The 15982-nt window shown below is 36.9% G+C and overlaps 1 pseudogene; it reads right to left on the bottom strand.

Annotated features, from left to right (window-relative positions):
• Nucleotides 1-1520: 1520 nt before the first annotated feature.
• On the bottom strand, nucleotides 1521-3295 carry LOC101993594 (annotated as a pseudogene).
• Nucleotides 3296-15982: the final 12687 nt, after the last annotated feature.

Genomic DNA, 15982 nt, shown 5'->3' with positions numbered 1-15982 from the left:
CTACTAAGGATACAGAAGACTAAAGACAAGAATGGTGAGGGAGGGAGAACAGTGGGAGGAGGTAGGGCAATAGGCTCTGATGTGCGAGGTCTTTCTGTCTATGTGTTGCTTTTATTGGTTAATGAATAAAGGAATTGCTTTGGGCCCATAGCAGAGCCATGGGGGAATGGGGGAACAGAGCTAGGTGGGGAAAACAAAACAGAATGCTGGGAAGAAGAAGGCCGAGCCAGAGAGAAGCCATGGAGCCGCCGGAGACAGACACTGGAAAGTTTACCCAGTAAGCCACAGCCATATGGCGATACACAGATTAATAGAAATGGATAAAATTCATATGTAAGAGTCAGCCAATAAGAAGTTAGGGCTAAGCCGGGTGGTGGTGGCACACGCCTTTAATCCCAGCACTCGGGAGGCAGAGGCAGGAGGATCTCTGTGAGTTCTAGGCTAGCCTGGTCTACAAGAGCTAGTTCCAGGAAAGGAACCAAAAAGCTACGGAGAAACCCTGTCTCGAAAAATTCAAAAAAAAAAAAAAAGAAGAAGAAGAAGTTAGGGCTAATGGGCTAAGCAGTATTTTAAATAATATAGGTTCTGTGTGATTATTTCAGGTGTAAGCTAGCCAGGTGGCTGGGAAGAACAAGCGGACCTCCCTCCAACAATGCTCCACTTGAAATATATACAAGTGCAAAACTTGGAACTAAATTTATTTTCATTTTGTTGCTTTATTCAGTTTGCTTTGAGGGCATAATCAATAGTAAGCATCAAACATTATTCTGAGTGAACCACAATCCTGATCAGTAAAACCGGAAAAATAGAAATTGTTACCCAAGTTGCAAATAAAGCCTCCTGGAGTTACTTCATTGGCATGATAGCAATGAAAAGAATATAAATATTAGCCGGGCGGTGGTGGCGCATGCCTTTAATCCCAGCCCTCGGGAGGCAGAGGGAGGCAGATCTCTGGGAGTTTGAGGCCAGCCTGGTCTACAAGAGCTAGTTCCGGGACTGGCACCAAAGCTACAGAGAAACCCTGTCTCGAAAAACCAAAAAATAAAAAAGAATATAAATATAAGAAGTATTAACATCTTACACAGAACTTGAAACCTGCTCTGTTCTAGACAATTCTGGGACCATTGTTGCAAGCCCTGCAGATACCAATGTTTATTTCCTTTGATATGAAATATGACAGTACACAACTCCTCCAAGGCCTTACTCTTGGTGCACTTAAGTGGTTCCTATTTCCACAGCACTGGCCTATGCAGTCAAAATCTTCACTAGCTGTTTAGTTCCTAGGGTCCTTCAGGTCTCCTTCAACCAGTCCTCTGCCACTCTTCTGGACTCCTCTTTTAGATGACTGACAAATTTAACTGTCATTTCCGGGCCATCATGCTCAATGCAATAGGAGGAATATGAGAGAAATGTAGATGTGTTTATATCTTCAGGGTAGAGCCCTGCAGTGGCTTTCATTGTTTAGGTGGTAGCTGAAGTAGAGACTGCAAGTAGAAGAGGAAGTCTTGATACACACTATTTCAGGTTTCCTCAATCATTGCTATTCTACAGGCTAAAACAGCCTTTGAGGTCCTGCATGCTGTACACAGTGTCAAATTCTTTGAGGCAATGGCTGCAGTTAAAGCCTGGAAAAATCATTATCAGAACAGGTGATTCAATTGTATTCCCCAATGGGATATGGGGTGTTTCTGAAGATAAACTTTTCATACTGTACTTTAATGCCTCCAATCAATGTCAGAGCTGGTAGGCTTTTCTGGATGCTTCTTCAGTGACTGCACAACTCTGAACAGACTCTGCATAGCCTGGTAAAGGCAGTGTTCGTGTCCAGATTAAAGTTGTCAACTCGTTCCTGTCTGTGACAATGAAACTTTAATTCTTGCTCAGAGATTTTCTTAGACAGGCCACGCTCAAATTCACACTTCAATTCCTATTATTGTACTGTGAGGACATCTTATAAATGATCAGTATGGACATCTGCTTGTCAGTGAAGCTGGGTCTACAATTCATTCTCCACAGCATCTCTGACCTCCTCTACTTTCAGTCCTGCTCAGTCTGAGTTTCATTTCTGTGCTGCTCCAATGCCTTCGCCTATGAAGAATCAAAGTTCTGCTTTTGTTATTGCTGCTGCCTTTCCAAGGCTAGCTCAATTGCTGTTAGGCTTTCTGCTGCATTAGCACTCTGTGGAGCTGGTGGATACTGCAATATCTATGAATAATAGGGTCATTGGTAGAGAGCTGGTTGACTAGGTCACAAATACTCATCCATTTCCATCTAGGAGTGACATCTGAAGTGATATTGCACAGCTCTCTTCTAAATCAATCCCTTCCTTGAACCAAAAGTTCATGATGCTGAGAAGATCCTACTGAGAAACCTGAATCTTTATGACTGCATTATCCAGATGAACTATAACATTGTAAAGTATCCCCTCTGGGACAATTATATGAGCTTCATACTTTTCACCTTCACTATCTTTCTTTTAGTTTTAAAATGGCATCATCAAGCTTCATTGACTGCCTTTCTTCTTTGTTCCATCAATACACTCTCCACTATATGTCACTGTGCCAACCACTTACCTGTAATATGAGGATTGTATGTGGCTATTTTCAGTAGGTTGGAGTATGCACTGATGATCTGAACTGCATCGTTCTTGGCTGCAGTAGCCTGCAGAGAGATTAACATAATAACAGTGTCTTCTAAGATTTTAACTAGAACTGAGGTTACAGAAGGGGGTTTTCTTTCATCAACATCAGGGCAACTGTTTTGTTATTTTGTTTTATAGCATCGTCATGATGAAGCATAAGGGCTGGGATTGGAAGAGTATTACCTGATGAATCTGAAGTGTTTCTCTTCTGTTCCAGAGTTTGTAAACAGGAAGTTAGGAGTCCTTCATCATCTCTGATACACTGCAGATTTTTAGTGGACTAGACCGAACCAGATTCTTTGATGACAGACAGTATAAGGTTCAGAAATGGGAACCATCTCAACGAGTTAGCCTGAGTAAGGTATGATTTTTCTCTAAACTTTCGCAAGTAGGACTTTCATTAAGGGTTACAGGTTAGCGTCTCCAATCTTTCTAACAAGGAACAAAAGGCTATCTCCAGCAATTTTGCCAGCAGTCAACCCAGAACTGCTTGAAATGAAGTATCTACAGCATGGTCTCAGTGGATGGAGACCAAACTTCCCTCACAGACAACTCTGCTCCATAATGGTCATGCTGCATAAGTGGCAGTAACAGGACCATAGCATTCTTGCTGGAAGCATAGTCTTATAGCTGGTGTACCTGGGGAGCAGCCATGGTGGTGCAAGAGGATGACATGAGTACTCCTATTTGTGCCTGACTCTATACCTAACTTAAGTTTTAGAAATATCTTTTGACTCTTTAAAATCATACTTTTAGCTATGCACAGTGACACACACACACACACACACACACACACACACACACACACACACACGTAATTCCAGCAGAGTTCAAAACCATCCTGGTAAGAGTCTACAAAGGATTAAGTCCACATAGCTTAATCCCATTTTAACAACAACAATTAAATAAATAAAAACAAGAAAAAAAAAGAAAAGAAAGGAGGAAAACCAGGTACTTTTCCTTCTTGAATTTCAACAGTTGTTTTTGTATATGTTTTATAAGTCTCCCATGACAATTATGTTTAGCAAGTATTTCTCTTGTTTCGTTGCTTATATGTTAGTTGTCTTAAGAAGTGCCCTTTTCACATAAAAATTAATTTTAATGAGAGCCATCATTTCAATTGTTTTTCTTTGTTCTTGTCAGTGATGATATATTTAAAATGTCATGATTCAATTCTAGGTTGTTTAGATTGCTTTTGAGTTATCTTCTAGTAGTTTTGTATTTTTGAATTCATCTAAGTCTGCAGTTCACTGTGAGTTCATATTTGTAAAGAACAAGGTTTGTGTGTCTTAATTCACTCTTTCGCATTCAAGTTAGTGGGTGTTTAGTTTGTTCAGTATAATATGCTAGAAAGAACATTTTAGACAATATATCCTCTTTTCTTTATATTGTATTTAGAATTGTGTGTATGTGTGTGTGTGTGTGAGTGAGTGAGATTGTGTTTCTGTGGGGTTTATTTTAGACCTCACTATTTTGTGTAAGAATGAAAATGTAAAAACCTATTCCACATCATATGCCATCAGGAAAGTTATTAAACAGTAAAATGCCATTACACACCCATTTGCGCAACGTAATCCAGAATGTTATGAAAAAAAAATCATGCCATGAATACCTAGAAATAAGACGTCAGTTTGTTAAAGGTGTCCACACAACCTAGATTTCAACCACAAACATTGGAATTGAAACAAAGGATTTTAAAATTTGTGTCTATACAACAAATCTGCATAGAGATGGTTACAGTAATTTATTTATTATTGTCAGAACTTGGAAGCAGAAAAAAAAAATCTGTACTTGTGAGTGGTTAAGTAACATGTGGTCCATCTAGATATCTAGACAATGGGCTATTACTTAGTACAAAGGACAGCACTGACAATAAAAAAAATATACAGAGGCAATTTAAGTGCATACTATTGCACGAAAGACTTCAGTCTGAAAAGTAGAACATACTATATGGTTGACATTCAGGAAAAGGGAGAACTTTAAAGATAATAAACAGGTTAATCAGTGTTAGATATTTATTGCCGAAAGGACAAGATTAAGAAGAAGAGAAACGGGGTACAGGACAGAAAATAGATTCTGTATAATATTATAAAAGTAATCACATATTACTATATATATTTCAAAATATATAGCATAAAAATACCAAGACAGAGTTCTAATGGGGTTGTTTTCATTAGGTAGAAATGACAGTCTATCATCAGTTCTGAAGAATGTTCCATGGACAAGGATGCTTATAAAAGAAAATTTATGGTTGTCAAGAAGATAGGAAGTATATAGGGAATCTATATAACTTGACCTCAGTTGTAGGAGATTAGCATATATATGATTTAAAGATTACAATCCCAAATAATTTTCTGGCTTGGTTTTCTAACAAAACTTTCTGATAATTAAACACGTTTTGCAACATCTTTGAATTGTACCCTCATGCGATCTCCTTCTGTCTGGATATCTGGCTCTGAATCGTTATATTTCCCCACTGTGATTATGATATTCTGGTACTGAACAGAAGACATATTATCACATTGCTACTTCAGGGTAAAGTATCTTGATAAAGCTCAAGATATTTATAAGGCACATTTTCATCCATTGTATGAATCATTTTGCTTGACTCTTGTAGTTTAAGGGACAGGGATCCAACAATAAACCTGTGGTAGTGTGGAATTCTTATAACTTAACAGATGGTTGGAACTGTTAAGTGATTTTGATTCTTTACAAGTCACACTTTTAACAGAAGTCATCTTTCACAAGTCCTGGTTTCCCAAATAAAGAATGAGCTTTTATTTTTTTTCTGTCTGGGAATATCACTCTGCATTAAACAGTTTTAACATGGGAGCTTAATATTTCTTTTGACTTGGTCTAGCTACTTTGTTCTTAAAGAAGGTCTATTTCCACCTCTAACCCGGACCATGCATCATGCTTCATTAAATTATCTCATAGCATCCTAGCCATATGTGTGCCTGTGTAATACTCCCAAACACGTGACTACTATTTCTCATTAAAAACCATGTTTTGTTGCCAGTAAATACTATTAAATACTATGTAAACTTTTAACAGATACTTAGCAAGATGGTGACCTTCAAAACTATCTATCCATCCATCTATCTATCTATCTATCTATCTATCTATCTATCTATCTATCTATCTATCTATTGCTTCAAGATAATTTTTCCTCTTGCAGATTCAACTCTCCATGGAATATTTTGATATCAATGTCAGAAAATACTTGTAAATAGCAAATTCTACAGGACTCATGGCAGAACCAAAGTGGGGCATGACTTGCCTGGCATATAGAAAAGCAAGACTGTAAGATAAGGTATTCAAGCATTATGACTTAACTAGGTGCTTAGTTTCATAACCCCATCAATCATATGCAATGGGACTATACAAGGGATCTTAACTCCTCTGTGACTGCATTCCACAAATAGAGGTAAAAATGGAATTTGCTGAAAGTCTTAATGAATCTTGCTGTTGTAGAGTCCATTCATGAAGATGTATTGTTTAGTCTCATACACTTCATAAACTGAACTGAAAAGTTTGTATGTTTCAGTGTGTATTTGTGTGTGTGTGTGCATGTGCACACATATGTGCTTGTAAGACTTGAAAGTAGAAAGTAGATCATGAGCAAGAAAAAAAGAAATGTAACGGGAAAGGAAAAGGGATATAGGACATGAAAAAATTCGGACAGAAGAGAGTTGGGATCTACACATGGGGATTGACAGTAAATAGAGAGTCCTGTGTGTCAGTGTCAGGAAGTGTGGCCTGCAAAATAAGCATAGGTATTTGGACTCCACTCTGACAAGGCTACCAATGTGACTTTGATGGAGATGAGTGCTATAAGAAATATTTATCTTTTTTTTCTGTGTGTCCTCGAGGGCCTGCCTCTTTTTTTAATTAATTAATTTATTTATTAAAGATTTCTGCCTCCTCCCTGCCACCGCCTCCCATTTCCCTCCCCCTTGCCCGATCAAGTCCCCCTCCCTCATCAGCTCAAAGAGCAATCAGGGTTCCCTGACGTATGGGAAGTCCAAGGACCACCCACCTCCATCCAGGTCTAGTAAGGTGAGCATCCAAACTGCCTAGGCTCCCACAAAGCCACTATGTGCAGTAGGATCAAAAACCCATTGCCATTGTTCTTGAGTTCTCAGTAGTCCTCATTGTCCACTATGTTCAGCAAGTCCACTTTTATCCCATGCTTTTTCAGACCCAGGCCAGCTGGCCTTAGTGGGTTCCTGATAGATCATCCCCATTGTCTCATTGTGTGGGTGCACCCCTCGTGGTCCTGAGTTCCTTGCTCGTGCTCTCTCTCCTTCTGCTCCTGATTTAATTGAAGAGGACACCAGAAAATGGAAGGACCTCCCTTGCTCTTGGATTGGGAGGATCAACATAGTAAAAATGGCAATTCTACCAAAAGCAATCTATAGATTCAATGCAATCCCCATCAAAATCCCATCAAAATTCTTCACACACAATAATCAACTTTATATGGAAAAACAAAAAACCCAGGATAGCCAAAATAATCTTATATAATAAAGGATTGTCTGGAGGCATTACCATCCCTGACTTCAAACTCTATTACAGAGCTACAGTATTGAAAACAGCTTGGTATTGGCATAAAAACAGAGAAGTCGACCAATGGAATCGAATAGAAGACCCTGACATTAACCCACAAACCTATGAACACCTGATTTTCGATAAAGGAGCTAAAAGTATACAATGGAAAAAAGAGAGCATCTTCAACAAATTGTGCTGGCAAAAATGGATGTCAATCTGTAGAAAAATGAAAATAGATCCATATCTATCACCATGCACAAAACTCAAGTCCAAATGGATTAAAGACCTCAATATCAGTCTGAACACACTGAACCTGATAGAAGAGAAAGTGGAAAATACTCTACAACACATGGGCACAGGAGACCACTTCCTACGTATAACCCCAATATTTATCTTTTAAAACTATAAAACTATTTTTTCTATGTTTAAAAATTAAGACAGAATTTGTATTTGAAGATAAACTAGAGCAGCAAAACTTTTATGTGAGCAAAATGAACCCCTGTTTCTGTGATGAGTGGATTGACTGATGTAGCACAGATGACACAAGGTATAGGGAACTAGAACAGGGGGAGGTGTTTTCTTCACATGTGAGGAAAGTACAGGGCTTCCTCTGGGTGAATCCGTTTACCTGTATGTTGTATAATTTGAGTCTCTAAGCCCTCCTGTCTTCAATTTACGAGTGTCCAAGAACGACATGATTCTCAAATAATGTCTGCTATGTGTGCTGTGTGTGGTTATGGTCCATTTAATCCCAATATTCAGATACAGATGGAGCTCTCAGAATTCTAAGCCAGCCTAGTATAGACATGGCAGTCAGGGATAGTTAGTGAGACTCTCCTTCAAAAACAAATACATACTTCCAAATTGGTCCTATGAGTCAAACAACTATAGTTTGCGTTTGGTTTCAGAAAAATCAGTTAATTTAATCAAATATGTATGATTCCATATTTTATATGTCTATCTCAAATTAATAAGGGATTAAACCATACTACATTTATCAATGAAAATGATGGAAATGTTGGATTTTATTCATATTTTTTCAGTTTATTTTTCTACATACCGCAATACTTTTCCCGTTCATTTACTCAAACATCCTTCTATAGATTTAGGAAACATTTTTATTGAATGCATGTTATACATAATGTACTAACGTAAATCTGTGCATCAGTTTTCATAAATCTCTGGCTCTCAACTCAAGTTATATTTACTTTACAAGTAAACCATTCTGTTTGTTTATTTTTGGCAGTATGGGAGATGGAATACAGGACCGCATACATGCTGAGAGTGAGTTCTATCCTTGATCTATATACTCAGTTCCCCATTTCTGTAGCATAACTTTCTTCAAGGTTAATCTGCCCTTCAACTTACTGAAAGTCAAGTTTTTCTTGCCTTGACTACATGACTGAAGTGCCCGAACCATTCTCTGAATGCTACATTGCACAATTATATATCTGACAGCATAATATAGTCAATTCATCAAGCTTAAACTCTGCTGATGAGGGGAGTTTTGGGGATAAAAGAACATTGTTGTTCTGATACACAACTTTCCTGATGCTTGTTCGTGATACTTCTAGCACACTGAAACAATAGATTAGAATGGCTTCCCTCTGAAAAATGATTGCTGAGAGTAAGTAAATTTTCATGAGTCATATTCACATTTGAGCCAAAATTCTCCAGATTCTCTCAAGCGGGTATTCACTACATTATAGACTATAAAAGGAATTTTAATCTTCATTATTTTTGGCTTTTCCTGCTGCTTTTAATTAAGCTTTAACGAATTAAATGAAGCAGGGATTCTGAGGTTATACCAAAATGAGGAAAGAGCAGGTTACCAAATTCACTGAGGTGTAGTAGGTCATTCTCTGATTTGGGAATTATCATTCTCTGTGATTTTTCACTCAGTTTAATGGCTTAACGTTAATACACTTAAACATTAGATAGATTATGGAGACCAGAGTTCCAGGTCAGCTTTGGGAATTACATTATCACAGAAAACACATGCTTTTCAAATTATTTTTCGGCTCTTCTATGCATTTTCTGTGTCATCTTTGGTTATATAAGAATAATTGAACTTTTAGTTTCTCATGCATTTGAGGATATGTGATTCCACATAAAGCGACTTTTAAAAAATTTATATAGAAGCAGCACTAAATATGAAAATACAATGTGGTGGTGAATAGTTTTTTAATGATCAGTTTGAAAGCAAAATAAAATTAAAATACCTCGTGGCAGGAAAGAACAATCAGTTAGATACCAGGAGTGTAAGTCCTGCTTATGGGCTGCTGACTCATGTGTCTGGACTCTACAGGCTAAATCCTTGGCAGTGTCCTGCTTTAGACTTGCTGACCCTGCCTGTGGCAAGGAGACGTAGGGTTGTGGGTAGATGCCGATGAAGATGAAGCCTGGCTGACACCTCACCTGCAGCTTAACCTAGATGACAGCAGAAATCCACCTCGTCAACTACGGATCATTCTAGCTGTCCCATACCTTGACAGTGGCCATCAGCAGAGCGTTGATTGGGAGGCAGCTATGGGGCCTGTATTGGATAGCAGGCATTGAAAAGGAATCTCATGGAATTATGAGACTAAGGTGACAGGAGGAGGTGAAAACAAAATATGCCTGATACTATTTATTCATGCATCTTCACTTACTCATCATGCAGTAGCCCTGCTGGGCCTTAAATGTTCAACCAGCGCCCACTTCACTCCTTGCATCCTCATCTCAGAAACAAGCTTTGTTGTACCTGCTGTCTTCTACTCCACTATGAACCTCAGAAACCAACTGTTATTTAAGTGAAAGATCATTTTTTTTCCTCTGGGTCTTTGATTCTCTAGAGGGAAAGAAAGTGGTCTAGACTTGAAACTTGTGCTCTTCTGCCTCTCAGATTTTTGGTTATCTGTTGCTCTTTGCTGTGCTCACTTTGATTCTTTTTGGTAGGTTGGAGAACGGCTTTCTCATTCCAATCACCACGAGTCTCCTTATTTTCCACTGAATGACAGTCATAGCACATGAGTTCTTTATTGAAGGTGTTTTTGAGTTTTTTAGCCTCCATTTTTGCCATGTCACATTTACCTCGGTGCCTACTTGGTACAGCTAAGGGCTTCTTTAGAGGCATCATGAAGGATGCCCAATGTTCCTTCTCCATTTTTCCATATCACCTGTGTAGTTTGCTGCTTCCTAGTCTTGTCCCAAATGGATGATAAGGTATACAAGTCCATAGAATTCTCTACAGACCAGCCCTTAGCAAGGTCAGACCTGTGTTCCTGGCACAGAGATGAAGAATGATGAGGAAAACAATTCTTCTTTTCTCATATACTTTTCCAAAATTTAATTCTTACATAACTGGAGAACATTTTCTCTCATTACTCTAAATTAAGGGGACTCTGAACTAAAGTTTATTGTTCTAGTTGACTGTGAGCTTCTGTGGATTCAGAAACAACTATTTAAATTTGATCAAACAAATAAGCAAAAATAACAACAAAAGAAAACATAAAGCAAGTAAGCAAACATGACTAGAGATGTCAAAAGTCACTGGACCAGGAATCCCTTGGATAGCTCATTCTCTCTATGTATTTTGAACTATTCTGAAGATTGAACATTGTGTCATCCTAGGATCCCTATAATAAAATCCTTAACTTCAAGGTAGTGACATTGTCAACATTTCATTAGGATTCTTCCTTTGTGGTTCAGGTTTAGTGTCCTTATAATGAAATAACCATACATCAACATGTATAAATAAAAAAGCAGACCATCACCAGACATGCAATCTACTGGGACTTCTAAAGTCCCATTAAAAAACTTTTGTTTGTAAGCCATTCAAATAGCTGGATTGTTTTAGTAGCTCCTAGGGACCAAGAAAAGGACAATTTATTTAAAAGCTAATGGTAGGAAATAACTGCTGAACATCTTAGCTTTACTTTGTCTGTCTTCTTTGGATACACCTACAGACACACACACACACACACACACACACACACACACCCTCACAATGCTTTTTCTCATACACCTACTCCCACACACTCCCATTCACAATACTCTACGTCTCTCTCACACACATTCTCTCTCACAGACACATGCAATGAAAAGGTATGACGATCATGAAAGATGTTGAAAAATTTAGCTTTATAAGGTAATAATAGCTATTTTCTTTTTATGCATTTATTTTCTTTTTCTTTCTATAAGTTTTACACAGCAGGGATAATATATAGATTATAATATTCTGAAGTTCACTTATTAACTTTGAAACAACAGATAAAGTATTATGATCAGTTTCCATGGCTGTATAATCCATTGTGTGATATTTCCATTGTTTATTAAACACTAAACATTTTGTTTTAGTAAATGTTATCCTGACATTTTTTTTCAGAATTCAAATTCATAGTTAATGTTTTATAAGTTTAAGAATTTCTTGATTATTTTTGTTACTATAATGTTGAATTTCTCTTCTTTTTTACTGATTTTTATTGTTGAATTTATTTTCATTCAATAGAAATCAGAATACAATCACATTCATTAATATTTTATAATGACAGAGTATTTTTGGAAATATCACATTGATGGGGGATTTCCTTCTTTATGACGTGAATATGTTTCATTACCATTGGTTAAAAAATAAGCTGCTTTTTTTAATGGGAAGACAGAACACAGCTAGGTGGAAAAACTAAACTGAATGCAGTGAGAAGATAGGTGGAGTAAAGCAGTTGCCATATAGCTGCTGAAGAAGAAAGATGCCAGAACCTTACCAGTAGACCACAGCCAAATGGAATTAAGAGAAATGGGTTAATTTAAGATGTAAGAACTAACTAGGAATATGCCTGTGCTATTGGCCAAACAGTGTTGTGATTAGTATAGTTTTTATGTGATTATTCAGGTTTAGGCAGACTGGAAATCAACATGAAGTTTCTGTTTACATGACATTGACGAAAAAATGAAGAAAATTCATTTTCTGTGTACATGCATTCATATGTACGTAGATATACACACATATCCTGAAAAGAATACATTATGATATTTAACATAAATACTTATTTTGAGAAGCTGAATGTTACACTTGTTAATATATATATTTCTATACCTTAATAGGCACAAAGACGTGTGGCAGTGTTATGTGATTTCTTTCAACTCTTCTCACTCTGCTGTCTTTCAAGTGAGATGTTTGGAACTAAAGTTCCACATTCAGAAAAATTCTTGGATCCTAATTTCCTCATTTAAGGAAGCTTGAGATGTCAAGAGTGAACTGGTACCATGTATCATATGCAGATACTTCAGCACAAATCATCATACCCTTTTATTTCCCATCATGTGTTGTCAATGAATGCAAGTGTTGAAAACATTTTTTACCAGATACAACAGTTTAAACATGAATCAGATCTTTAGGGAGTTAATAACACTTTTCATGAATATTCAATTTCCAATTTTAAAAATGTTGCACTTTTCAGATGTGTTACTTTCAAAAAATGTATACTTAACTCTTCAAGACTTATATGTATGGAGTAACATGTTATATCTCTAGCCTCACTGTAGTTCATTTCAGAAAAAGTACATGTGTAGAAATAGGAGTGGTGGGGCTGTGTCCCCATTACCCCGGCTGCACCCCGGCCGCCTTCGGCTAGCTTTACCCGAAATAATTACAAGAACACTGTATTTTTTTAATCACTGTTTGGCTCTTTAGCTCTAGCCCTTTTTTTAGCTAACTCTCACACCTGGACTAACCCATTTTTAATCATATGTGTTGCACCCCAAGGTGCGCTTACCAGAAAGATTTTAGTTTACGTCCATCCTGGGTCGGAGCTTTATCGCGTGTGTCTCAGAGAACAGAGCTCTTGCCTCTGCCCACAGGAGTAGAGCATTATGTCTCTCTGAGGCGTCTGCCCCCTGAGAGGAGAGCTGTCGAGTCTCTGAGCTCACTTTTTCTTTTCCTCAGCATTTTGTTTTGTTTACTCCACCCACCTATGTTTTAAGCTATGAGCCCAAGCAGTTTGTTTATTACTTAACCAATAAAATCAACAGATTGATATATGACACTCCCACATCATACATGGAAAGATGCCAGACATGTAATAATGAATAGAATGAAACACAGAGGGATACGCATGCACATCTACAAGCACACACACAATACTGAATTGATAAGTTCTGTATCAGAACTATGTATAAACTCAAAAAACCCAGTCCCTTTTAAAGTGCTTTTTGATGTTAGACAGTGAGGAGACACCCTAAGGAAATGAGGTGATGCACATATGGGCACTTGATAGATGTCTTCATAATGGATAAAGAAAGGGAATGGGAAAGGGGGTCATATAAGAATTACTCACTGCTCTGAGGGCACGTGCAGCTGGATGTGTGCAATGAGCTCCATGGAGTTCTGTATTGGTTAACTGTGAAGTTCAATTCATAACCTGTTCAAAGAACTGAAAGAGGACAGGGCTGAGGATGTAGGCGACAGTAGAGTTCCTGCCTAACATTGTGAAGCCTTTGGTTTCAGTGCTTAGAACTGAAAACGAACAAACAGCATTCCATAAATGGGGAGGGCTACAAACTAAGTCTTATATGTAAAGTAATCATTGGTGCCAAAGTATTTTAATCAAGAAATTAAAAGTCCTCGTTGTTTATTTTACTTTATTTTTCTTAGAGCTTGGGAGACTAAAATTGAAAATATATGAAGAGAAAAATGATGAACAACCAATGAAGCTCTTGACTTGTTTAGATGACAAGGAAAATGGCAAGTGAGTTGAGCTGATCTTAGTGCAAGAGGGGAGGACCTGTGGGAACATGTAAAGTTGGTGGTATCAAATATGATTAATAATAAACTGGTCTATGTCAAGGCTCAATCATGATTCTACTTGAAGGGAAGAGTGGTGACATCATACAAGATGACACTGAGTACTAAGAAATGATGGGCTTGTGAAAGTCAACAAGATAGTCTGATGTATTAGTAAGATTTAGGTGACCTTAGCATATGCATGAGAGAATGAGCTATCTCTGGGAGAGTGACTTTGTACAATGAGAAGAAGGTGGAAGTGAAAAAAAAAAAAAGAGTGCTCTTTAGAATACTAACGCTAGAAATCACAGGAAGATGACCCTGGAACCAAGTGTTCATTTTGTCAGGGAGATGGAACTCTCAGTGCAGGTGTGAGAAGGAAATGGCAATCAAATACCGAAAAACAGCAGATGGTTCCACAAGATGGCCCCCAAAGTATCACTCATGTTAGATTTTGTGTTATTTATATTTTACTCTGAATTATCAGATTTTTTTTCAGTTTTTTCTGCTTATCCAGTGAACACACTATAAAATCCAGTAGGAGTCCCTGCTTTTGGTGAAAGTCCCCAGCCAGATGGGCTGAGAAGAGGAACTGAAACTGACGCACAGACTCATTCAAACCTATGTGAGTATGAAACATTGAGACTGCTCTTATTTCACACTGAAAGTGCCATTGAGTATAGAATATAGCCAGCATTAGGAACCGCGTGCAATGCAACACATGATGCCAGCAACTTTATAGTACTTCTATCTTCAAGTCACAGTATTTGAAATGTGCTTAGTTATATACAGTAGACTTTTAATTTTTATTTTTATTCTTTGTTTTATTTTCCTTAAAGTGGTGACACAATATAAAGTCATTTATATGGCTTGCATTGTGACTGTCATTATATTTTTCTTAGAGAATGCTACTCTAAGTCTCAGAGAGTTATCTCTATGTGTGTGTTTTCCAGTATGTGGAACATTCCTTTTTATGCTGTGAAGTTTCCATACCCTCTGAAGCCGATTCAAAATCTATGATCTTCAGTAAAACCTTCAATATCTCAAATCCATAGAAAACTTTATTTGCCCAAGTATTTCTGGCCAGTTGTTTACAATTAGAACATTATTATATATATGCATAATTTTGTTTCTGAATGCTCACTTTTGAAGTGTTTTCTTACAATACTGCTGCCTTTCTTTGACTGTTTTGATTTTTCATATTAAAGCTTTATTTTTTATAAAAATTGCAAACACACATTTATAAAACATACTTAAGATAATATAAAAACCTTGGATGAATGCATAAATTTAACAATTTAATAAAAAAATTTATTTCTGCCCAGAGAAAGAAAAAATAAATTTAGGTCACAACTTTTCCAATAAGTTTTGTAATATACTCATTTCATGACTAGTTGCTATTAATTTAATCATAATAATGAGAAAATGTCTTATCCATATTTTAAGTTACATAATATTTAAAGGCATAAACAACATTGGATGATAGATATGCTGGTCCTGTTAGTTTTATATGATTTGATCATATATAAAATTAATAGGAAAATACACTCTTCCAAAATACAGTGGAACTATTTCTATCTTTATCTTTGAAGTACAATGTAATTGTTCTATACTGTCATGTTCTCAGCTGGGCAGTGTTGGTACAGGCATTTAATCCCAGCTCTTGGAAGGCAGAGGCAGGTGAATCTCTGTGAGTTTGAGGCCCATATTGCTATATAAAAGTAGTTCCAGGTAAGTCAGAGCTATTACACAGAGAAACCCTATCTTGAAAAACTAAAACATCAAAACAAAACTCAAAATACAATGTTTTCAGAAAATTTTTGAATATATCTTACTCCCAATTCAAATGAACATGAACTTGATTATTACTCTCAAATTATGTATCTAATACATGTTACCAGTCAGTAATTTATCTAATATTTCCATTTTTAGGAATGTTATTTATTACTATAAATTAGTTCTCATTAATCAATAACTACCCAAGGAAAAGACAGAGTAAATAAAAGAATCAGAATTTCCTTGATAAACAG

Source organism: Microtus ochrogaster, chromosome 6, assembly GCF_000317375.1.
Source record: "Microtus ochrogaster isolate Prairie Vole_2 chromosome 6, MicOch1.0, whole genome shotgun sequence".
Classification (NCBI taxonomy): Eukaryota; Metazoa; Chordata; class Mammalia; order Rodentia; family Cricetidae; genus Microtus; species Microtus ochrogaster.
This window is presented reverse-complemented; position numbering and strand designations above follow the sequence as displayed.